The sequence below is a fragment of the Rhinoderma darwinii genome, chromosome 3 (genome assembly GCF_050947455.1).
Source record: "Rhinoderma darwinii isolate aRhiDar2 chromosome 3, aRhiDar2.hap1, whole genome shotgun sequence".
Classification (NCBI taxonomy): Eukaryota; Metazoa; Chordata; class Amphibia; order Anura; family Rhinodermatidae; genus Rhinoderma; species Rhinoderma darwinii.
This window is the reverse complement of record NC_134689.1, coordinates 327,709,754-327,736,242: the sequence shown is the minus strand read 5'-3', so window position 1 is coordinate 327,736,242 and position 26,489 is coordinate 327,709,754. Positions and strand designations below refer to the sequence as shown.

The 26,489-nt window shown below is 45.3% G+C and overlaps 1 long non-coding RNA gene across 1 annotated transcript in view; it reads right to left on the bottom strand.

Annotated features, from left to right (window-relative positions):
- Positions 1–26,489, bottom strand: part of LOC142749816 (uncharacterized) — a 71,609-nt gene that overhangs the window by 26,092 nt on the left and 19,028 nt on the right. The gene's annotated exons all lie outside the window — the stretch shown is intronic.

Below are 26,489 nucleotides of genomic sequence, written 5' to 3'. Positions count from 1 at the left end.
ACATACTGATGAAGAAAAGTGCTATAGTCTACAATATGTTCATTCATTTTTAGAGAACATTACTCTTTGGTGGTACACCCTCTGCCTATCAATAGTATATAAAAAGATTACATGAATATTTCCCTCTGGTCTGAGACATACAGTATACAATAAGGTATATTTCTGATGGAAATCGATTCACGACACATTCTTTGGAATGAGATGCTCTGCGAAATAAAAGCAGTGTTGCTATGAATCCTGGTATACAGAGATAAAGATACAGCATTGTGCTTTATTCTGTGGCCGTGAGGCGGTTAATATTGCTGGCAAAGATTACACTGGTAATGTGGGAATGGGACTTGCCTGGCACAGCTGTCTTTTGACTTCTGCAACCTCCAGGTCTTTACAAGATCAGAGGCATTTCATGTGGGATGTCAGAGTTCAGCTACAAAGCCTTTGATGTCTCCTCTTATTAAAGTTTAACTGGGAGCAGATGTATCAGCGTGCCTCTCTAACCATTCATGTACAGGCTCCGCATAGAAAACTCTTCTACACTGCTGAGCTGCTCTTTTTCCCATGCCAGTCATCAGACAAGACACTACAAGCACCATCCTCTATGCCAGGGCTAGGTAGCTTGTGGCTTCCTTGCTGCTCTTGACATAAATGTCTCAGCATGGTTTCTAATTCATAACAGTTGGAGAGCCATTGTGGGTCTAAGCCTGATCTGGTCAAATATTTCTAAATTGCACTTCAATAAGGTCTGCTCCACAGGTATGGGTATATTTCTTAGTGCTCTAAACTTTGCAGAAACGGAATACAGATAACTGACTTATATTGGTAATGTATCCCATCTGATGTTGGAGATAATATAAGCAGGTTGCAGTCTAGCACCAACAGGACATATTATTAACAGGCCAATCAATTATATGTCGGATTATTTGTATGAGCAATCTGACCATCAACATGCCAGACTAAACTAGAAGATCAGGGACATAGTAAAAAAAAAAAAAAAAGAAAAGAAAAAAGAAAGAAAGAAGCATAATACAACAGAATGCCCTTGTGCAAAGTGGCAAATAATCAACCATAATTTGCCAATTATAACATACACCCCTAGTGTCACATAACAGCCCAAAAATGTCAATATCACAGATTAGATTTTTGACAGACAGTAGTCTGCCATCAGCCATGATGGTCGGTCCAAATGCACTTGCGGCTGACTTTGGCCAGCTTAACCCCTTCAGGACCAAGCTCATTTTGGCCTTCAGGACCAGCCCTATTTAATCAAATCTGACATATGTCACTTTATGTGGTAATAAATGCTTTTACCTATCTAAGTGATTCTGAGATTGTTTTCCCGTGACATAATGGACTTTATGTTAGTGGAAAAATGTGGTCGATAAATTCATTGCTTATTTGTGAAAAACCCCAATATTTCGCGACAATTTGCAAAAATTATGATTTTCTAAATTTTAATTTATCTGCTTGTAAAACAGATAGTAATACCACCCAAAATAGTTACCTAGTTACCATTTCCCATATGTCTACTTTATGTTTGCATCATTTTTTGAACTTCCTTTTATTTTTCTAGGATGTTACAAGGCTTAGAACTTTAGCAGCAATTTCTCACATTTTCAAGAAAATTTGAAAAGGCCATTATTTCAGGGACCAGTTCAGATCTGAAGTGGTTTTGAGGGTTCCCATATATTTGAAAGCCCCATAAAACACCCCCTTTTAAAAACTTCCCCCCTCAAAGTATTCAAACCAGCATTCAGAAAGTGTTTTAACCCTTCAGGTGTTTCACAGGAATTAAAGCAAAGTAGGAGGTAAAATTTACAAATTTCATTTTTTTTGCCAAAATTCATTTGTAATAAAAAAAATTCTGTAACACAGAAAGATTTACCAGAGAAACGCAACTTATTATTTATTGCCCAGATTCTGCAGTTTTTAGAAGTATCCAACATGTGGTCCGAGTGTCCTAATGGACTGAAGTACAGGCCTCAGGAGCAAAGGAGCACATAGTGGATTTTGGGGCCTCTTTTTTTTTTTTGAATATATTTTAGGCACCATGTCAGGTTTGAAGAGGTCTTGTGGTGCCAAAACAGTGAAAATCTCCCAAAAGTGACCCCATTTTGGGATCTACACCCCTCAAGGAATGTATCTAAGGGTATAATTAGCATTTTGACCCCACAGTTTTTTCTCTTTCTAATTTTTACAAGGAATAAAGGAGAAAAAGCACCCTAACTTTTGTAAAGCAATTTCTCCTGATTACGGCAATACCCCATATGTGGTCATAAACTGGTGTTTAGACCCACGGAAGGGCTTGAAAGGGAAGGAGCGCCATTTGGATTTTGGAGAGCAGATTTTGTTGAAATGTTTTCAGTATCATGTCACGTTTGCAACACACTGGAGGGACCAAAACTGTGGAAATCCCCCAAAAAGTGACCCCATTTTGGAAACTACACTGCTCAGGGAATTTCTCTAGGGGTATAGTTAGCATTTTGACCCCACAGGTTTTTTTTGCTGAACTTATTGGAACTAGTCTGTGAAGATGAAAATGTACTTTTTTTTCTGAAAAAAACTGAATTTTTACAAGGAATAAAGGAGAAAAAGCACCCCAACATTTATAAAGCAATTTCTCCCAAGTACGGCAATATCCCATATGTGGTCATAAACTTCTGTTTGGACACACGGCTGGGCTCAGAATGGCAGGAGTGCTACTTGGCATGCAGACTTTGCTTGATTGGTACTTAGGCACCATGTCGCATTTGCAGAGCCCCTGAAGTACCAGTACAGTAGAAACCCCTCAGAAGGGACTCCATTTTGGAAACTACACCTCTCAGGGCATTCACCTAGGGGTATAGTGAGCATTTTTACCCCCCAGGTGTTTCATAGATTTTATTAGAATTGGGCAGCAAAAATAAAAACAATCCTTTTTCTTCAATAAGACGTACAGTAGTTTTAGCTCAAAACTTTTCATTTTCTCAACGAATAAAAGGAAAAAAAAGAACCCAACATTTGTAAAGCAATTACTCGAGAGTACGGCAATACCCCATACGTGGTCATAAACTGCTGTTTGGGCACACGGTAAGGATCAGAAGAGAAGGAGCGCCATTTGGCTTTTGGAGCGCACATTTTGCTGGATTGGTTTCTTGACACCATGTCACTTTTGCAAAGCCCCTAATGTACCAGTACAGTGGAAACTCCCCAAAAGTGACTCTATTTGGGATACTACATCCCTTGAGGAATTAATCTAGGGGTGTAGTGAGCATTTTGACCACACAGGCTGTGAAAATTTAAAATTTAATTTTTCCCAAAAATATGTAGATTTAGCTCCCAATTTTTTTATTTTCACGAGGGGCAATAGGAGAAAAAACATCCCACAATTTGTTACTCAATTTCCCCATAGTACGGCAATACCCCATGTGTGGCCCTGAACGGCTGTTTGGGCACATGGCTGAGCTCAAAATAGAAGTAGCACCATTTGGCTTTTAGAGCGCAGATTTTGCTGGATTGGTGTATGGGCGCCATGTCACATTTGCAGAGGCCCTGAGGTACTAGAGTACAGTAGAAACCCCTGAGAAGTGACGCAATTTTGGAAACTACAACCCTCAATGCATTTATCATTTGCATGGACATATGACAGGGCTCAGGAGTAAAAGAGCACAATGTGCTATTTGAGGCCTATTTTGGCGACTTTCGCTGAATTGGCCCACAATTGCAGGGTACTGAGGTCAAATAGTAAAACAAACCCCCAAGTAGTGACTCTATTTTGGAAACTGCACGCCTGAAGGCATTTTTTAAGGGGTATATAAAGTTTTTCACCGCTCAAACAGCACCGAGAAACACAGTCCAACCTGTAATCTTAGGGTATGTTCAGGCGTATTTCGGGACGTTTATGCCTTGAAAAACACCTGAAAAAACGGAAGCTGAACGCCTACAAACATCTGCCCATTGAAATCAATTGGAAAAAGAGCATTTAGTTCATACGGGGCGTCTTTTTACGCCGCTGTTTTAAAAAACGGAGCGTAAAAAGACGCTCCGTAAAAATAAATAGCATGTCACTTCTTGAGGCGTTTTTTGGAGATGATTTTAAAACGCCTCAAAAGAAGCCTGAAAAGAAGCCTGAAAAGAAGTTCCAAATTAAAAGAAGCTTCATTTTCAGCTTCAAAACGCCTGAAAATCAGAAGCTGTTTTCTCTGAAAACAGCTTCGTATTTTCAGACGTTTTTGAGTTTGTGTGTGAAAATACCCTAAGGGCATGGCCAGATGTGGCGGAATTGCTCTGGAATTCCGCTGCAGCCAGTCCGCTGCGGAAATCCGCAGTGGACATTTTCTCCATTGCTTTCCACTGCTTTTTAGTTAGGTTTGTGCACACATTGCGGAAAACTCCGCTGCGGACCATAGGCTGCGGTGCGGAATTTGGTGTCCGCAGCATACACTGGCTGTTGCGGACGTGTAGTGGACTTGTTGCGGACTCACTGCGGAATTTCTCCATTGACTTCAATGGAGATTCAAAATTCTGCAATGAAATACGCAGATGTTATGTGTATTGCGTAGCGTATTGGTTTTACGAACAGGATATTTCTTCATTCTGGCTGGACCTATGTATTTCTAGGTCTATAGCCAGACTGAGGCCCCATGCACACTAACGTAAAAACGCCCATAATCACGAGCCGTTATTACGGCACGGGCAGGCCCATAGAAGTCAATGGGGCTCCCGTAATTACGGGTGACTACGTGTGTGCACCCGTAATTACGGGAGCGTTGCTAGGCGACGTCAGTAGATAGTCACTGTCACTGCTGAAAGAGTTAAACGATCGGCAGTAACTGTTTCAGCACCCTGGACAGTGACTTCCGATCACAATATAGATCAACGTGTTAAAAAAATAGAAGTTCCTACTTACCGAGAACTCCCTGCTTCATCCTCCAGCCCGACCTCCCGGGATGACGTTTCAGTCCAAGTGACGGCTGCAGCCAATCACAGGCTGCAGCGGTCACATGGACTGCCGCGTCATCCAGGGAGGTCGGGCTGGATGTTGAAAGAGAGACGCGTCACCAAGACAACGGCCGGGTATGCATGAATTTCTTTTACTTTTACTAGGGAAAGGGCTGTCCCTTCTCTCTATCCTGCACTGATAGAGAGAAGGGAAGTACTCTTCACCTGAACACGCAACGGCTAATCCGCATCAATTTCCTGCCCATTTTAGGCAGAGCCGCAACAGAATCTGCAACGCAGATTATGTGCGGCATTGATGCGGACAGTGTCGGCAGAAACACGCCACGTCTGGCCATGCCCTTATAGACATTTCTGCTCAGTCTTCAAGCAATAGACAATCTACAATCCAGAGAAGGTGTGTGCAGTTGCTCTGGTCCTTGTAGTGCCACGGAACTCTGCAGTGTATCCCAATGTTCAAGCTCCAGGCAGGATAAATCCTATGACTCCAATAGAGAAAAGGAGAAATAGTGCAACACCCTCTTTTTTTTTTTGCAATACGCAAGATTTATTCCATACTTACAGAAAATAGAAGAATAAAAGCATTAGTGATTCAAATAAAATCAGTAGCAGCACGTCAAACAAACCCGCCCGAACCTGGGTTTCGCCGTTCCGGCTTCCTCTGGGGCATCTGATGCATTTGAGAGGGCTTGTGGGAGGGCTTGTTTTTTGCGGGACAGGCTGTAATTTTTATTGGTACAAATTTGGGGTACATGAAACATTTTGATCACATTTTATTCTGTTTTGAGAGGGGTGGTGACCAAAAAACAGCGATTCTGGAATTGTTTTTTATTTTTATTTTTTTACGGTGTTCTCCGAGCGAGGAAAATAACGTGATATCTTTATATATTTGGTCATTACGGACGCGGCTAGCCCAAATATGTGTACTTTTTTTTTATGTTTTTTCAGTTTTTTCAGTTTTGTCCTATAATAAAAGATTTATTATGGGAAAAAAGTCAGTTTTTTAACTTGAAACATTTTTACAAAATTTTTATTAACTTTCTTTTAACTTTTTTTTTTGTCCCACTAGTGGACTTGAAGGCATGAAACCCTGATCACTATTCTAATACACTGAACAGTACTTAGTCTCCGAGCGGGGCCTAATAGGCTTCCGTACTAGGCAGACCAGGAGGCCATTGTTAGACTTCCGTTTGCCATAGCAACCGTCGGTACCTCCCCGGGTGCCGATTGTTGCCATACCAACCATCGGGAGCTATCTAACCACCTAAAAACCATCAAAAGCGATCGCTACATCTAAGGGGTTGGTTAATTGGCCTGATCGGAGGGTAGTTTCAGTCCTGGCCGTTACATTTGGGTGTCAGCTGTAACAAATAGCTGACACCCGCGGATGATGACGCAGGCTCAGCTTCTGAGCCTGCGCCATCTTCTTGGCCCTGATAGTAAGCCTTTTAGGCCCCACATCCGGGCAGGGACTAAAAGGATGCGGTACTTGGCAGACCAGGAGGCCATTGTTAGGCCTCCGGTTGCCATAGCAACCAACAGCATCCCAGCGATCATGGCGCAGGGGTGTTGACAGCCTATAAACCACTTAGATGCAGCGATCAATTTTGATCACTGCATCTAAGGGGTTATTCGGCAGGATTGGAGGCTAGCTTCAGTCCTGGCCATTACAGCATGATGTCAGCTGTAATATACAGATGACACCCGTTGGTGATGGCGCTGGCTCAGCTTCTGAGCCCGCTTCATCACCATCACGTAGTTACGTGAAAAGGCACTAACACATTAGCGCTGATTATGTAACTGTACGTGATTGGGCGGGAAGGGGTTAAAGGCTATGTAGACATTTGTTTTTTTTTATATAAAAATGTGTAGCAGTGTGTTTGGTGCAACTTTCTAATTACATTTTATTTAAAATTATTTTTATGTTTTTAAGACACAGCTGCTTTGTATCCTGTATGCAGAGCAGCTGTATCTTGCGCTGAGACGTGAATCAGTCAGGTCAGCTGCACTGACGGGTTCAGTGTCAGCGGGTACTACGCAATATATTTACAAAGTCACTGAACTTTGTATGTACATTCAGTCTACATAATTGCAAATCTAATCTGTATAAAACAGTATTCAAAGGTATATTATAGTTGTAGAAATGTAAAATATGGGCACATTTGACAGCGAAGATGTGAATAGTCAAGGAAAAGTACAGGTTAAATACTTTTTTTTCTTGATTTTCCTCGTGGAACATGAGCACAATATTCCTCTCAGTCCATGAGGAAAAATGTTGCACTGACTTTTGGCAGCTGACCACCTCTTTGAACAAACAGGTATGGATAGCAGTGGAGGGAAAAAAGAGCGTCCATATGTATAGTATCTTGAGCTAAAGCCATGTGAATGGTTTTACAAAGATCATATATAGACCATTGCAAACATTTTTGGGAAAAACGTGGTAAAATAGACCCATTTGTCTGAATTAACATGCCCACCCAATGGCAGGATAAAACAGCAGTAAGCGGGGGTGTGGCTTCAACAACTGCTGCTGCAAGCTTAGAAATGCAGAAACGTGCAGGGGTGGTTGTACCTCCTGTTCGGCCATGGACTCTTGAAAAAGACTCTTGAAAATGAGCCTTTGGGGCATAGATAAAGTAAATTAAGTCTTTATCAGTAAATTAACAACTGGGTATTACCATTCCCTTTATCAAAAGTTGTGTGCCCCCTAACATTCTTACTCTGTCGGCACGTATTAGACAATGTCAGTCTGTGAGTCTGTATAGTGGCATATGCCAAACTGGTAATACTCCATATATTCATACATTTCTAGGAGATATAACAGAGGAACAGCTCAACATAGAGTTCTATGAAAAGATGCTCCAGAATTGTTAATTCATGGGGAATGCAATAATTTACTAAAACAGACATGTCAGGAGAGGTGACAGATCCTCTTTAAGGGTATGTGCACACGATAACCCGCTTTTACGTCTGAAAAGACAGACTGTTTTCAGGAGAAAACAGCTGCGTCGTTTCAGACGTAAAAGCTCCTCCTCGCATTATGCGAGGCGTCTTTGACGCTCGTAATCTTGAGCTGCTCTTCATTGACTTCAATGAAGAACGGCTCAAATTACGTTGCAAAGAAGTGTCCTGCACTTCTTTGCCGAGGCAGTCAATATACGCGTCGTCGTTTGACAGCTGTCAAACGACGACGCGTAAATGACAGGTCGTCGGCACAGTACGTCGGCAAACCCATTCAAATGAATGGGCAGATGTTTTCCGACGTATTGTAGCCGTATTTTCAGACGTAAAACGAGGCATAATATGCCTCGTTTACGTCTGAAAATAGGTCGTGTGAACCCAGCCTTCGGCTGTCACTTATTCATTAATTTAGATAAAATAATTTCTCTATTTGGTACCATCAGATTGGAGAACTCATTTTATCCTAATTGATGAATTTACCTTAGGCTTCGTTTAAGAGGTTTTTTCTTGTTTCTTTCACACATCATTCAACCCCTTAGTGACCAGCCTATTTTAGGCCTTAATGACCAAGCTATTTTTAAAGTTTTTCCGTAATCTCATTCAAAGAGCTATAACTTTTTTATTTTTGCGTCAACATAGCTGTATAAGGTCTTGTTATTTGCGGGACAAGTTGTATTTTTTAATAGCACCATTTTGGGGTACATAAAATTTATTGATTAACTTTTACTAGCACTTTTTTTTTGGGGGGGGGGGACAGAAAAAAAACAAGCAATTTTGCCCCACTTTTTTTGCATCCTAAATTTACATCGTTTACCGTGTTGTATAAATAACACAATAACTTTATTCAGCGGGTTGTTACGATTGCAACAATACCAAATTTATATAGATTTTGTATGTTTTACTACTTTTACATAGTACAAACTCTTTTTTTTCAAAGTTATTTGTCTCCATATTTCAAGAGCCATAACTTTTTTATTTTTCTGCCGATGCAGTTGAAGGCTTTTTTTTGTGGGACGACTTTTAGTTTTTATTGGTACCCTTTTGGAGTAGATGCGACTTTTTGATCACTTTTTATCACATTTCTTTAAAGTCAGGATTCACAGAAAACAGCACTTTTTCCATAGTTTTTTATTACATTTTTTACGGCGTTCACCGTGCGGGTTAAATAATGTAATACATTTATAGTCGGGGTCGTTACGGACGCGGCGATACCAAATATGTGTAACTTTTTAACTTTATTTTGTTTTTTTAATAGTAAAGCATTTTGTAAGGGGAAAAGCTGGGTTTTTCATTTTTTTTCAATTTTTTTTAAAATTAACTTTATTAAACTTTTTTTTTACTTTTTTACTAGTCCCACTAGGGGACTATAATATGCGATTCTGCGATCGCTATTGTAATACACTGCAATACTTTTGTATTGCAGTGTATTACTGCCTGTCCGTTTAAAATGGACAGGCATCTGCTAGGTCATGCCTGCGGCATGATCTAGCAGGCATTCGCTCCAGGCAGACCTGGGGGCCTTTATTAGGCCCCCGGCTGCCATTGGAGACACAGACACTCGGCGATCTTACATTTTTTTTAAGGCAGGATTCACAGAAAATAGATATTTTTTACTGTGTTCACCGTGCGGGTTAAATAATGTAATAACTTTATAATTGGGATCATTACGGATGCGTCCATACCAAATATGTGTAACTTTTTTTTTTAATAATAAAGTATTTTGTAAGGGGAAAAAGTGTGTTTTTAATTTTTTTTCTCTTATTTATTTTATTAACTTTATTAACCCCTTCCCACTTTGGCCACTTTTGACCTTCCTGACAGAGCCTCATTTTTCAAATCTGACATGTTTCATTTTATGTGGTAAGAACTTCAGAATGTTTTCACCTATCCAAGTGATTCCGAGACTGTTTTCTCGTGACACATTGGACTTTATGTTACTGGCAAAATTTGCTCGATACAGTCAGTATTTAATTGTGAAAAACACCACAATTTTGCGAAAAAGTGCAAAAATTAGCATTTTTCTAAATTTAAATGATCTGCTTGTAAGACAGGCAGTTATACCACACATAATTGTTGCTAATTAACATCCCCCATATGTCTACTTTAGATTGGCATAGTTTTTTTAACTTCCTTTTATTTTTCTATGACGGTACAAGACTTAGAACTTTAGCAGCAATTTCTCAATAAAATTTTCAAGAAAATGTCAAAAAGCTATTTTTACAAAGGCCAGTTCAGTTGTGAAGTGGCTTTGAGGGCCTTAGGCTCTGTTCACATCTGCGTTGGGGTCCCGTTCTGATGTTCCATCTGAGCTTTCCGTCAGAACGGGACCCTGAACAGACACAAACTGACAGGAACGGAAACCAGAGGTTTCCATATCCATCACCATGATTTCAATGGTGACGGATCCGGTGCCCGTGGTTTCCGTTTGTGTGTCTGTTGTGCTTCGGACCCATCGTTTTGCCCGAAGCAATAGCGTAGTCGACTAATATTAGAAACCCCCAATAAGTCACCCCATTTTAAAAACTTCACCCCTCAAAGTATTCAAAACAGCATTTAGAAAGTTTCTTAACCCTTTAGACGTTTCACAGGAATTAAAGCAAAGTAGAGGTGAAATTTACAAATGTAATTTTGATTTGCAGAAATTCATTTTTAATCCATGTTTTTTGTAACACAGAAAGTTTTACCAGAGAAATGCAACTCAATATTTATTGCCCAGATTCTGCAGTTTTTAGAAATATCCCACATGTGGTCCTAGTGTGCAAATGGACTGAAGCACCGGCCTCAGAAGCAGAGGAGCACCTAGAGGATTTTGGGCCTCCATTTTATTAGAAAATATTTTAGGCACCATGTCAGGTTTGAAGGGCTCTTGCGGTGCCAACACAGTGCATACTCCCCAAAAGTGACCCAATTTGGGAAACTAGACCCCTCAAGGAAATTATATAGGGGTATAGTGAGCATTTTGACCCCACAGGTTTATTTTAGAAATGATTGGAAGTAGGCCGTGATAATTAAAATCTACATTCTTTAAAAAAAAATATAGGCTTAGCAAATTTTTTCTCATTTCCACAAGGACTAAAGGAGAAAAAGCACTGCAATATTTGTAAAGCGATTTCTCCCGAGTAAAACAATACCCCGCAGGGCTTCGGAGGGAAAGAGCGCCATATGACTTTTGGAGCTCAAATTTAGCAGGAATGGTTTGCGGAGGCCATGTCGCATTTGCAAAGCCCCTGAAGGGCCAAAACAGAAAACGCCCAAAAAGTGACTCCATTTAGGAAACTACACCCCTTGAGGAATTCCTCTAGGGCTGTAGTGAGCATCTTGACCCCACAGAGGTTTCATAGATTTTATTAGAATTGGACAGTGAAAATAAAAACAATCCTTTTTCTTCAATAAGACATGGCTTTAGCTCAAAATTTTTCATTTTCTCAACAAATAAAGGAAAAAAAGAACCCCAACATTAGTAAAGCAACTTCTGTTAAGTACGGAAATACCCAATATGTGGTCGTAAACTGCTGTTTGGGCACACGGCAAGGATCAGAAGAGAAGGAGCGCCATTTGGCTTTTGGAGTACAGATTTTGCTGGATTTATTTCTGGGCGCTGTGTCGCATTTGCAAAGCCCCTGTGGGACCAAAACAGTAGAAACCCCCAGAAGTGGCCACATTTTGGAAACTGCACCCCTCAAGACATTCACCTAGGGGTGTAGTGAGCATGTTAACCCCACAGGTGCTTTGCAGAAATTAGTGTGCACTCGATGTTGCAGAGTGAAAATTGTATTTTTTCCATAGATATGCCAATATGTGGTGCCCAGCTTGTGCCACCACAACAAGACAGCTCTCTAAGTATTATGCAGTGTTTTCCGGTTTTAGAAACACCCTACATGTGGCCCTAATCTTTGACAGAAGAGGCTGGACGGCAGCACGGAGGGCTTAACGGGAAGCCTCCATGACTGCCATAGGAGGGACAGCCAATAGGGGAAGAGAGGGTTAGTTGAGGCAGGGAGAGGGAGGAGATGGAGTGGGGAGGAGCCGGGGGTGTTTCTGTTCTTCCCGCTGTTTTCGGCATTGAGCCGGAAGCAGCGGGAGGAGCAGCAAGTAAAATATTCAGCTCCCCTGCTCCGGCTTACCTGATCGCTGGCCCGGATCTTTCAGGCGGGCCCGTCTTCGCGCCAAGCCCGGCGCTCTGTGTCCCGCAGGGATGCGCTCCCCTCCCACGCCCCTGTCTCAGACGCTGGTCACAGGGCGGTGGGGGGAGAGGTGAGGATCACTGCCCCATCTCCGATAAAGCAGGGGGTGTCAGGGGAGCGGCGGTAGCTCAGGCTAGGTCACCCCGCCGCTCCCGGAGGTCCCGCCACCTGATCGGGGGAGTCCGGATGTGGCCCCCGCAAGCCCGCGTCGCAATGGGAGCCCTTAGGGACGCTGCAGGCCAGGCTGCTGGGACGGGCGCCTCCTCCCAGGGCCTGCGTCCTGGCAGGAATCCCCAGCCGCGACGGAGCTCGGCGGTTAACAGGGAGTCGCAGGCCGGGCTCCCTGTCACACTTCCACAATCAGAGGCAGTTTTTCGTCATGCAGTCCACGGCCGCCCCGCATGGTGATGTTCCGGCCAGGGGGCAGGCTTCCTCAAGAGCATCGGTGACGACGCGGCAACAGGTTCGGTCGGGACTCTGGGTCCCTGAGGTCGGGCGGCAGGTTGTCGGCTCATCTGCCAGCGTGCCTGGATCCCTGTGCGGAGATGTCGGTGCGAGTACCAATCGGCAACAAGAGATGATCTGGAAGATGGGGGAGCTGGATGAGTCGCAACGCGGTCAGAATTTTCCGGCTGGCGGGAACACAGCGCCTGGGCAGCCTGGTGAGTGTATAACTCTTACTCTACCGTATTCAGCAATTTTCATGTCGGGTGTTGGGGGTGGGGGCAGCGAGCGCGGAAGTATCGGCGGGCGGTGGCGCGATGCATAACAGTTTTAGTGGGGTGTTTGCGCGAGTTGGTCGGGTGATTGGATAGGGCAGCGGCGCCTGTAGTTCCAGCGGGGTCCCCGGGGGGAGGTCCGTGACCGGATTTGGAGGACAATGTACGTGGTAATTTTCTTTTCTGCCGCTTGCTAAAGTCATTTTGGAATGGCAAGCGGGATGAGAGTAAGAAGGGGGAAGAGGAACGTCGGCGGTATAGGCTTATCCCGCAGACGTTCGTCAATTGGTCCCAAGTTTTGCTATTTGGCAAGCGTGATCGGAGGAAAGGTGCCAAAAAATTGCTTGGCGTTGCTTTATTATTGGTATGCCATCGGGTTGGCCTATCGGGCGTACGGGGGGAAAGTAGATTGTTCAGGGGCATTGTACGGTGTACGTCGCTACCAGAAAACATGGCAGTCTCAACTTCTCGGTGTTGTCTTTTTGTCCTAGAGGTTGACTGGCCTCTATCCTCTTTTGTTAGGCTTGGTTGCGGTCCGGTCGGCGATCAGGGGATCAAAAAGGATATTGCGCGGTGGTTACGAGTTGCGGCCCGGTTAAGCAGTCCTTTCCCGGGAGCGTGGGCGAGGTGGTCAGTCTAGTCAGTCCGGACAGGGCTTTGGGTCAAAGTTGGGGTTCTGATGGCAATTTCACGATGGCCGATGTAAGTTTGGTGCCACGTGTAGATTTGAGCGTGTCTGGGCGGAGCGCAACGGGTCCTTGCAGTGGGCCGGAAAAGGCATGCGAAAGGTAGGCGGCCGGGCCCTCAGTCTTCTGTCGTTGGTCCAGGGGCGGCGCCGGTGAGGGTGAAAAGGATTGCCCGGTATCTAAGTGAGTGTCCGGATAGGGGTGCAGCTAGGATAATTTACGAAGGGTTTTGTGTGGCTTTTGTTATCCCTCCTCCTCCACACGGGGTTCCGGTTACCCGTTACAACCTTGAATCGGCTTATTTGCACTCGGCGGTCGGCTCAGGTAAACTTTGGAAGGAAGTGTCGTTGGGTCGCAGTCCGGGCCGGTTGCCGATAGAGAATCTAGTGGTATTCCCCTTTGGGTTTTGGGCAAAAGCGGGGCCTCATAGATTCCGGCTGATTCAGCATTCGCTTTCCCAGGGGATAGTACGTGAATGAGGGGATAGATAACGACTTATGCTTGGTTGTTTACGGGTCATTCGACACGGCGGTGCATTAGTGCGGTAGGCGGGGCCCAGGTCGGTGGTGGCAAAAACTGACCGCTAGGCAGCGTTCCGGTTGCTGCCTGTACATCCAGAGAGCCAACGGTCGTTGGGTTGGCTTCCGGAACGGGGGGTTTTATGTCGATAGGTGGCTTCCAATGGGATGCTCTCGGTCTGGCGCATGCTTTGAAGCAGTTAGTAGTTTCGTGGAATAGGTGACGAAGGGCGTAGCTGGGGTGGATTTATTGATACATTAGCTTGATGAGTTCGTGCGTCGGCTCTAGCGGTTCCCCTGTTTGCGGTAACGCATTGTATTCATCGCAGAAGGTTGCGACGGATTTTGGAATCCCTCTGGCGCCTGGTACAACCGGGGGCCCGGTTTCTACCATTTGTTTTAAGGGATCTAAATGCATTCAGTCGCAATTTAGGGCAGGCTTCCTGAAGGAAAGAAATTACTGCCATGGCGGCAGGAGGTGAGGCGGGCTTGACGATTGAAGAAGATAATTTTGCGCGATCTCCAGTAGCTGCTGGGGAAGTTGAGATTTGCCTGTCAGATTTTGCCAAGGGGTAGAATTTTAGTAGGCGATTGGCGGCAGCAACGGCGGGTATCCTGGCATCCCGCTAATTTTTGGGAGGATTGGTTTGGATCACAAGGCTGATCTGCAGTTCGGGGATGCGTTCCTATGACAATATAACGATAGATCGCTGTGGATGTCACCGGTAAATGATATGGCTAAGTTGGAGCTGTTGACTGATGCGGCGGGGCCGGTGGCTTTGGCGCATAGGCAGGAGGTCAATGGTGTGCGGGGAACTGGCCGGATAGCTGGGTGACCGGGGTCTTACGCGGAATATGGCCCGTCTTGAGCTTTCCTCAGGGTGGTTGTGGTGACCATTTGGGGGGGGACAGGCCCAGGGATAAAAGGTTCGGTCCCACTGCAATGATATGGGGGTGGGTTAGCAATTAACAACTTATCAGCTTCGTCTCCACCTGTGGTTTCAGTTTTGTGTCATCTAGTTTTGGTGGCTTGTCTTAAACACGCGGGTTGTTGCGCTGCAGGTACCAGGGGTTTCCAATTGTATTGCTGATGCTCTTTCTCGCTCGCAGGGGGATCGATTTCGCTAATTGGCACCGGCAGTGGAGCTGTTCGGTTCGGTTTGCCCGGAGCATGTCTGGGATCGGGTTTTTCGATACCGGGGAACGGTTGATGGGGCGGTCGCTGGCTAGGGTGACTTGTAGCACTTGTTCGGCTTGCTGGCAGCAGCGGGAGGAGCGGGCAAGAGTTGGGGTAACATCAGTACGGAAAAGGACCGGTTGGTAGCATGGCTGTACTGGGGGATGTTGGGGAGGTGGTGGGGGGGTCGCATCGGGGGTATGCGTCCCCCAAAAAAGGTACATGGTTTGAAGACTTCATAGGGGTTATCCCTTTGAAGTGGTCTTCTGGTGGTTGTAGCCATCTGCGGAGGTGAGCGGGGCCTCCGAGCTGGTTCACGGCTGGAGGTAAGGTGTTGGTGGTGGTTGCAGATGGCTAACTCGAGGTAAAGCGTATCTAAAAAGTTTTTCCCTGGCAAAAGGGAGTAGTTTGTTGCTGGTGGGGCGTTTTGATTTAAATCACGGGGTTTCCAGGATGTTTCCAGGAGGTGTCCAAGATGTGACCCAGATGTGGGTCTGTGGGGGGATAGACTAGAGTTGTTTGCGGCGGTCCAAGACTGATCAAGTGGGTCGGTAGGGTCCTGCCCTTCCGGGGTCGGCGATGTGTCCGGTTGCTTTTATGGTTGGTTTCAGCCATGCGGTGGGGTGCCGGAGGCGCCATTACTCCGTCATGAGAATGGCTCGATTTTGTCCAAGTTGGTGCTAGATGTTAAAAATGCTTACGTGCGCCCTCATTTGTTGGGTGTGGGTAATGGTGTTTTGATTGTTTTCAGATGAGGTGCTTGTTTTCTTTTCAGATCATCGCCCTTGTTTAGGGGGGGGGGCTTTTGGGATAATCTTTGGGCACTGGGGGATGTCTGGGGGTGCGCCCGTTTCGGGAGTTGGTGCGGGAAATTAAGTGCAATTTATTGTGTTATGGGCATCTTATCCTCACCTAATGATTGTGTGGTCGGACATAGTTCCAAGGAAGATTTGGCGTTTAGCGAGATCAGCCGAGAAGGTGAACAAAGCCCGCAGTTAGGTAAACCGGGCGGTGTCACGTTTTTGTTGCCAAGAACGGGGGCATATGTGTTTGTCACATGGACCTGGAGTCAGGAGTCGAGAATTATTGGAGGGGTGAGGGGGTACATTTGACCGTGGTTGGAATTGATCCTGGCTTTAGCAGACGGAATTGAGGGGGCGGTGGTGGTTGGAGGGACTCACAGGCTTAAGGTGGTCAAGGCCTGTTTCGCTGTGGCGGGGGGAGTCCTTGAGGTTGGTCAGTACAAAATGGTGGGGGGGTCGCATCGGGGGTATGCGTCCCCCAAAACGGTAAATCATTTGAAGACTTCATGGGGTGTTATCCCTTTGAAGTGGTCTTCTGGTGGAAGGTATATCTCTTGAAGGCTTCATCGGGTGTTATCCCTTTGAAGTGGTCTTCTGGTGGAAGGTATTTCATTTGAAGACTTCATCGGGTGTTATCCCTTTGAAGTGGTCTTCTGGTGGTTGGAGCCATCTGCAGAGGTGAGCGGTGCCTTCGAGCTGGTTTACGGCTGGAGGTAAAGAGTTGGTGGTGGTTTGCAGATGGCTAACTTAAAGGAAATCCGGTGTTAAAAGGGCTTCAAGGACTTCCCCTGCTCTGTTAAGTGTTAATAATGTTGATTGTTATTTATGATTCTGACCCATGTTGGGTCATGGAATTATAGGAGGAATTCTCTGGTCGAATTCCTAAGGGAGTTATCCGAATGTTTCGAATTAAATTGCATTAAAAATAATGACAGTTAATAAACGGCTGCTGTGGCCATTTCACATCCAACCTCGGTTGTCACGTGTCTTTATGGGAAGGGAAAGGGGAATAAAAGGTTAACAGGATCAATCAGCACAGGACTCTACTTAGGCCAGTCAAGAAGAGGCTGGACGGCAGCACGGAGGGCTTAACGGGAAGCCTCCATGACTGCCATAGGAGGGACAGCCAATAGGGGAAGAGAGGGTTAGTTGAGGCAGGGAGAGGGAGGAGATGGAGTGGGGAGGAGCCGGGGGTGTTTCTGTTCTTCCCGCTGTTTTCGGCATTGAGCCGGAAGCAGCGGGAGGAGCAGCAAGTAAAATATTCAGCTCCCACCCTCCCGCCCTGAATTAGGTGGTAATTTTGGGGATCTGGATTGGTTGGTGGGTTTGTCTATTTTATCGTGCTTTTGAGGTATGCTTATGTAACTTGTGTTTTCTTTTATTTCTTTTGAGCAGGTCCGGGTGTCATGGCAACTGGCGGGGGGAGTCCTTGAGGTTGGTCAGTACAAAATGGTGGGGGGGTCGCATCGGGGGTATGCGTCCCCCAAAACGGTAGATCATTTGAAGACTTCATGGGGTGTTATCCCTTTGAAGTGGTCTTCTGGTGGAAGGTATATCACTTGAAGGCTTCATCGGGTGTTATCCCTTTGAAGTGATCTTCTGGTGGAAGGTATATCATTTGAAGACTTCATCGGGTGTTATCCCTTTGAAGCGGTCTTCTGGTGGTTGGAGCCATCTACAGAGGTGAGCGGTGCCTTCGAGCTGGTTTACGGCTGGAGGTAAAGAGTTGGTGGTGGTTTGCAGATGGCTAACTTAAAGGAAATCCGGTGTTAAAAGGGCTTCAAGGACTTCCCCTGCTCTGTTAAGTGTTAATAATGTTGATTGTTATTTATGATTCTGACCCATGTTGGGTCATGGAATTATAGGAGGAATTCTCTGGTCGAATTCCTAAGGGAGTTATCCGAATGTTTCGAATTAAATTGCATTAAAAATAATGACAGTTAATAAACGGCTGCTGTGGCCATTTCACATCCAACCTCGGTTGTCACGTGTCTTTATGGGAAGGGAAAGGGGAATAAAAGGTTAACAGGATCAATCAGCACAGGACTCTACTTAGGCCAGTCATGGACATTCGACCAGACTCAGGAGTGAAAGAGTGCCATGCAAAGTTGAGGCCTAATTTGGCAAATGAAACAGTATTGGTTCACAATTGCAGAGGCTCTGATGTGAAATAATAAAAGAAACCCCTGAGAAGTGACCCCATTTTGGAAACTACACCCCTCAAGGCATTTATTAAGGGGTGTAGTGAGCATTTTCACCCCACAGGTCTTTTCCATAAATGATTCCGCTGCAGATGGTGCAAAGTAAAAATTTAAATTTTTCCCTAAATGTGACATTTCAGTGGGAAATATGTTGTGTCCAGCTTGTGCCACTGGAGACACACACCAAAAATTGTTAAAAGGGTTCTCCTGGGTATGGCGATGCCATATATGTGTAAGTAAACTGCTATTTGGGCACACTGTAGGGCTCAGAAGGGAGGGAGTGCCATTTAGCTTTTGGAGGGTTGATTTTGCTTAGTAGTAGATTTGTTGGAGTTTTACTAGTATTTCAATTTATAATGTGGGTGTACATGTAAGCTGGGCAGAGTACATCAGGGGCAGTCAGGTGGTATAATAATATAATAATGGGGTAAACAATAAAATAATCCATAAATATTTGTTACGCTGTGAAGAAATTTTTTATGCACAGGCCAGTGTCGAACTGATAAGTGGAGTCCTTTCTTATTCCCTTTTGGTCCGCACTCCGCACCTTTTCAGTTTGGGGAATTTTGCTGGGAAGTGTTGTCCTGGTATAATAACGTTTACTCTCATTTGGGCCCTCCCCTTCCTGGTTCCCTAATTTTAGGGCCTTGATAAATCGCCACTTGAAACAGAAGAAGTGTTCCCCTCGGGCCTGCACAACTGCATATTTTTTCATAGACGTAGTGGTATGAGGGCTGTTTTTTTGCGGGACGAGCTGTAGTTATTATTGGTACCATTTTGGGGTACATGTGACTTTTTGATCTTTTTTATCCTATTCTTTGGGAGGCCAGGTGATAAAAAAACAGCAATTCTGGCATTGTTTTTTTTAGATGTTTTTATACAGCGTTCACCATGCATCATAAATTACATGTTAACTTTATTCTGTGGATCAGTCCGATTCCGGCGATACCTTATTTATAGCACTTTTTTATGTTTTACCACTTTTTGCACAATAAAATTACTTTTGTAAAAAGAATATATATTTTCTGTTGCAATGTTGTAAGAACCATAACTTTTTTTAAAATTTTGTCAACGGAGCTGTATGAGGGCTTGTTTTTTGCGAGACGAGCTATAGTTTTTATAGGTACCATTTTTGGATACTTTTTATTTCAATTTTTGGAATACAAAGTGACCAAAAAAACAGCAATTATGGCAGTATTTTTTTACGGTGTTCACTGCGCAGAACAAATAACATAATATTTTTATAGTTCAGGTTGTTATCGAAGCGGCGATACCAAATATCTATGGTTTTATTAATTTTTTCAATAATAAATGACTTGATAAGTGAAAAAAGGGCGATTGTGTTTTATTTTATTACTTGAAAATGTAATTTCATTTTTTACAACTTTTTTTTTTTACACTTTTCTCTCGTCCCACTATGGGGCTTGAAGGTCCAACTGTTTTATTGATGTTCTAATACATTGCACTACCTATGTAGTGCAATGTATTAGAACTGTCAGTTGTTGACTGACAGCAAGCCGTTCAGGCTCCGCCTCCGGTCGGGGCCCCATCGGCTTCCGTAATGGCAGACAGGAGGCCATTCTTAGGCCTCCTGTTGCCATGGTAGCAGTCGGCAGCCTTGCAATCGCATGGCAGAGCTGTCGATTTGCTACAAACCACTAAGATGCAGCCATCGCTTTCGATGCTAGCTCCGGTTCCTGCCGTTACAGCGGGGTGTCCGCTGTAACATACAGCGGGCACTCACTGCTGATGAAACCGTCTCAGCTTCTGAGCCGGAAGCTGAACCGGCGCCATCTTGCCGAAGGTACCGGAAGCCTTTTAGGCCCCGCCTCCAAGCGGGGCATAGGAGGCTTCTGTTGCTGGCAGACCAGTATTAGGTCACATGCACCCCATGAAAACTGCAATGAATTCCTCAAGGGGTCTAGTTTCCAAAATAGGGTCACTTCTGGGGGGTTTCCACTGTTTTGGCACCACAAGACCTCTTCAAACCGGACATGGTGCCTAATAAAAAGGAGGGCTCAAAATCCACTAGGTGCTCCTTTGCTTTGGAGGCCGATGCTTCAGTCCATTACCGCACTAGGGCCACATATGGGATATTTCCCAAAACTGCAGAATCTGGGCAATAAGTATTAAGTTGCGTTTCTCCGATAAAACCTTTTGTGTTATAAAAAAAATGGTATAAAAAGGATTTTCTGACAACAAAAAAATATCTGTAAATTTCACCTCTACTTTGCTCTAAATTCCCATGAAAAACACCTAAAGAGTACATAAACTTTTTAAAATGCTGTTGTGAATACTTTGAGGGGTCTAGTTTCTAAAATGGGGTGTTTCATAGGGGTTTCTAATATATAGGTCCCTCAAAGCAACTTCAGATGTCAACTGGAACCTAAAAAAATAAATAAATTAGGCAATACTTCGCTTCTTACATTATACTGATAATGAGCAGTGCCCACCCCGAGATGACCCCAGTTTTGACCGTTTGTATAAACGGAGACCCCTATTAGACCGTTTCAGTGCCCGCTTCTCCCAAGCATACACCCCCGAGAAGTGTATTTCTATTGATGAGTCCTCGGTAGATTTTAAAGGGAGGCTTCAATTCTGCCAGTACCTGCCGGGTAAGAGGGCAAGGTATGGCGTGAAGATGTATAAGCTGTGTGAGTGTGCATCAGGGTATACCTACAAATTTAGGATATATAAAGGGAAGGACACCAGTATTCAACCCCCATAATGCTCCCCCCCCCCTTTACTGGGAGTGAATGCAAAAATTGTGTGGGATTTGGTGCACCCACTGCTGGACCAGGGTTACCACCTCTACCTGGATCATTTTTATACCAGCGTCCCACTCTTCAACTGCCTCGCTTCCAGTCCTACGGCATGCGGCACTGCTAGAATAAATCTGAGAGGCCTCCCTAAGACTCTGCTTGGGCAAACACTCAGAAGGGGTGAGAGCTGGGCACATTCTAGCAGCAACATATTGTGTGTCAAGTACAAGACAAGAGAGATGCCACACCAGTACCCATGTACCTGTACGAGGTACCAGTACAGAGACCCCCAAATCAGACTGCATCCTGGATTACAATAGGTACATGGGAGGGGTGGACTTGTCAGATCAAGTCCTGAAGCCCTACAGCGCCACGCGGTGTAGTATAAGAAGCTGGCCGTGCACATCATACAGATGGCTTTGTACAATATGTACGTGCTACGTCTATGTACAGGCCAGAGGACAATTTTCCTGGAATTTCAAGAGGTGATTATCAAGAACCTAATCTTTAGGGACCAAGAAGGGGTGGGGGGTATCCAGTACTTCTAGAAGCGAGGCCACACGCATCGTACCAGGGCAACACTTTCCAGGAGAAGTTCCCCAAACTGGCAAGAAGGGAAAAAGTCAAAAGAGGTGCAAAGTCTGCTATAAGAGGGGGATAAGGAAGGACACAATATATCAATGTGACACGTGTCCCGAAAAAACAGAGCTCTGTATGAAAGAGTGTTTTCAAATTTAACATACATCCCTTGGTTTTTAATTTACCCCAATTTTACTTACCCTGATGTACTCCGCACAGCTTATCCCCGTTCCTTTTCCCCCTCTGGGCCCTGCTGTGCCCAGGCAGCTGTTAACAGCCACATTGAGGGTATTGCCGTACCCGTGAGAACCAACATTACAGTTTATGGGTTGTATGTCTCCGGTCAAAATGCTCACTACACCTCTAGATGAATGCCTTAAGGTGTCGTTTTTAAAATGGGGTCACTTCTTGCGGGTTTCAACTGTACTGGTACCTCAGGGGCTTCTGCATACATGACTTCGCACCAGAAAATCCCCAGTAGGCCAAATGGTGGTCCTTTCATTCTGAGGCCTCCCATGGGCCCAAACGGCAGTTTATCACCACAAATGGGGTATTGCTGCACTCATGACAAATTGCGCAACAGAATGGGGTATTTTATTTCTTGTGAAAATAAGAAATTTTCAGCCAAAACTACATATTATTGGAAAAAATTAATTTTGTTTAAAACTCTGGGGTCAAAATGGTCACAATACCCATAAATGAATTCCTTGAGGGGTGTAGTTTCCAAAATGGGGTCACTTCTGGTGGCTTTCCATTGCTTTGATACCTCTGCTCGCTCTGCAAATGCGACATGGCACCCGAAAACCAATTTAGCAAAATCTGGACTCCAACAAACACATAGCACTCCTTTCCTTCTGAGCCCTCCCATGGGCCCAAACGGCAGTTTATCACCACAAATGGGGTATTGCCGCACTAAGGACAAATTGGGCAACAAAATGGGGTATTGTGTTCCCTTTGAAAATAAGACATTTTGATCACAAATGACATCTTATTGGAAAAAAATGAAATTTTTTTAATTTCACAGCCCGATTCAAATAGGTGCTGTGAAAAAACTGTGCGGTCAAAATGATAACAGCAACCATAAATGAATTCCTTGAGGAGTGTAGTTTCCAAAATGGGATCACTATTGGGGGATTCCTACTGTTTTGGCACCTCAACACCTCTTCAAACCTGGCATGCTGCCTAAAATATATTATAATAAAAAAGAAGCCTCAAAATGCACTAGGTGCTTCTTTGCTTCTAGGGCTTGTGTTTTAGTCCACGAGCGCACTAGAGCCACATGTGGGACATTTTTAAAAACTGCAGAATCTGGACAATACATACTTTGTAGTATTTCTCTGGTAAAACCTTCTGTGTTACAGAATTTATTTTTATAAAATTGAAATTCAGCAAGAAAAATGAAATTTGCAAATTTCACCTCCACTTTGCTTTAATTCCTGTGAAATGCCTGAAGGATTAAAAAACTTTCTAAATGCGGTTTTGAATACTTTGAGGGGTCTAGTTTTTAAAATGTCATGTTTTATGGGGGTTTCTAATACATAGGCCCCTCAAAGCCACTTCAGAATTGAATAGGTACCTTAAAAAAAAAGGCTTTTGACATTTTCTTAAAAATATGAGAAATTGCTGTTTATGTTCTAAGCCTTGTAACGTCCAAGAAAAATAAAAGAATGTTCAAAAAACTATGCCAATCTAAAGTAGACATATGGGAAATGTGAACTAGTAACTATTTTGGGTGGTATAACCGTCTGTTTTACAAGCAGATGCATTTAAATACTGAAAAATGCTATTTTTTCCAAATTTTCTCTACATTTTGCAATTTTTCACCAATAAACACTGAATATATTGACCAAATTTTACCACGAACATGAAGCCCAATGTCTCACGAGAAAACAATCTCAGAATCGCTTGGATAGGTTTAAGCATTCCGGCGTTATTACCACATAAAGTGAAATATGTCAGATTTGAAAAATGGGCTCTGAGCCTTAAGGCCAAAACTAGGATGCGTCCTTAACCCCTTAGGCGGTGGGAGGGGTTTAGCGGGCACGAGGGGTGGCGGCACCCCTCCTCCTGAACATTGTATTGGTGGCGCAGCAGATATGGAGGTCGGTGAAGCGGAGGGTGCTGAGGGATTGCCGCCTGAGATATCCGGCGGCGCCCCAGAAGTAGCGGCACCTGATGATGTGGAGACCACAAAAACGACAAAAACAACTTATAAAAAGTCTACAGACAAGAGGAAGAACTCCGTAACCAGCCTGGCCGGTATGAAAGTTGTGGAGAGGAATGTAAGTGGAAATTTAAATATTAATGGTAATGTTAGTAGTGTTGGTAATATTGTTGGTGGTGGTAATGTTGTGGATACTGATGTTAATGTGGGTTGTGATAATGTGGGGGGAGTGTCAACCAGTGGGGGGCTGGTTGCTCCTTCCGCCAGAGCGCCCGGCAGGTCGTATGCGGGCGTTGTGGTGGGGGGACCGCCGGCCCACCCATCCTCATCTTCTGGGCCCGGGGACGGCAGTTTGGCAATGATGCGTGCGTGCCCTACTTGTAAGAGGGTGGTGGAGCTGCTGCTGGAGATGGGCTTCAAGGCGAGTGACATCTACGCCTTGATACATCCTCATGGTATGGCTGAGTTTGACATCAGCTTTGTTCAGCCGGGGGGCCTTGAGGTCTTCTGGGTGAACTATGAGCTGGTGAAGAGCGAGCCTGGCTGGCGAGGGTTTGCTGCGCAAGCAATCTTTTGCCAGAATGGTCTCAGGAAAGTGACCGTTCTTACCCGTAATGAGTCGCTTTCCTGTGTGGACATCATGACCTGGTTGGGAAGATATGGTGAGGTAGCAGAGATGCCACGGAAAAACTGCGATGAGTTTGGCATCTGGTCGGGAGCCTGGACGTTTATGGTAAAACTTAAGCGTCTGGGGCAGACGGTGTCCCACATACCATCATCTGCTTTCTTGGGAAGAGATCGAATCCTTGTCTTCTACCAGGGGCAGCCGAAGCTGTGTCACCGGTGTGGCGACCCCTCACACTTGAGCGCAAGCTGCACTGTGCAGAAGTGCGCTCATTGTGGGGGGGTAGGCCATTTGGCCACATCGTGTGGCCAGATTAGGTGTAACCTGTGTGGTGACCTAGGTCACCCTTTCAGTCGGTGTCCGCGCTCAGTCATCAATGTCTGCTCCAACCCTACGGAGAATGTAAGGAGGGAGGTCTCCGTGGGCGAGGGGGTAGACAGGACTGGTAGATAGTACAGGCTCCCTGATGAGATCCAAATCAGGGATCCTGGAGGTCATCAGATCCTTTTATTCGCAGCTTTTGGGTGAGCAGGATCTAAACCGAGACGAAATGTCGGCTTTCCTGGCTGAAACCATCCCTGAGCCAGGAGCAGACCCCTCGCTTGGTGTTTTGACAGAGTCGATCAAGGAAGAGGAAGTGATGCTGGCGATTGATGGGTTGGCCATCAAAAAGTCGCCAGGCCCAGATGGCTTAACATCTGAGTTTTATAAGGCTTTTAAGGAAACCTTCGTTCCTCTCTTGACTGCGGTTTTTAATGAGTGCCTCTCCTCGGGCACTCTGCCAAAGTCAATGGGCAAGTCGGCCTTGATCATTCTGTCAAAGGGTAAGGATTCGACCCGTATTGAGAACTGGCGTCCCATAGCGCTCCTCAATACGGACAGAAAGGTTCTCGCAAAAGTACTGTTTAATCGGCTGGTGAAGTTTGCACCCCGGCTCCTTTCGTCGGCCCAGCATTGCTCTGTTCCAGGCCGCAGCACCTTTAGTGCTGTCCTCAGTGTCAGAGAGGCAGTGGAGCAGGGACATTCTGGCCGATGGGAGGGGTACATGCTGTCCTTGGATCAGACCAAAGCTTTTGACCGGGTGAATCACAAGTACCTTTGGTCAGTCCTTCTGAGGTATGGCCTACCGGGTGAGTTCGTTAATTGGCTCCAGACCCTATACGCTGGGGCTGAGTCTTTTGCACTGGTGAACGGTTGGACTGGAACCCCCTTTGAGGTTGGGTCTGGTGTCCGCCAGGGTTGTCCCTTAAGCCCCTTGCTGTATGTTTTTGCGATCGACCCCTTTCTTAGGCTACTCGATCATGGGCCATTGGCGGGGGTGGGGATGGACTTGGAGGGGCCGGAAGCCACTCAGAGGGTGGTTGCGTACACGGATGACGTCACTATCTTTGTCTCCTCGAGAGGGGAGGCAGAATGGGTGATGTCAGAAGTTGAGCGCTACTCACGGGCATCTGGGTCCAGGATCAATTGGGACAAGTGTGAAAGTCTCTGGCTGGGGGGGGGGGGGATCCCAGTTTTGATCTCCCGGACACCCTCCCAGAGCCCAAAGGGTCTGCTAAAATCTTAGGCATTGAATTTGGCCCGGGTGATTACCCCAAGAAAAACTGGGAAGGTAGGCTATCAATAGCTGCCCAGAAGGTTGGCCAATGGAAGGGATGGTCTTTGTCCCTTAGGGAAAGGGTTCACCTGGCCAAGGCTTACCTGATGCCCATGTTGCTCTACCTTGGCAGCGTGTGCATGTTGCCAGAGCCTCTCTGGACTTGGGTCTATAGCCTGTTCTTCCAACTGTTATGGGGAAACAGGCTTAACCAAATCAAGAGGGAGGTTACTTACCTACCGAGGAAACTAGGTGGGTTAGGTATGGTTAACCCAGTGGTGTTTCTAGTAAACACCTTCATTAAAATTAATTTGGCGAACCTCTTTGAAAGAGAAAGGGCTCCTCTGTGGATATCCTCCTGCAGGGGATGCTTTCGGCCTTTCTTCCAGGAATGGGAGACAGGAGGCCAAGCGAAAGACCTGCGTGCACCCCATGGGCACCTCCCGGCTTATGCCGCCCCGGTTCTGAAGGCTGTTCGTCTGTGGGGTCTGGAGGCGAGGGAGATCAAGACCATGTAGAGAAAATTTCTTGACAGAAAGGTCTTGTTGACCTGCTTCCAGAAGCCCCTGACGCTCAGGGAC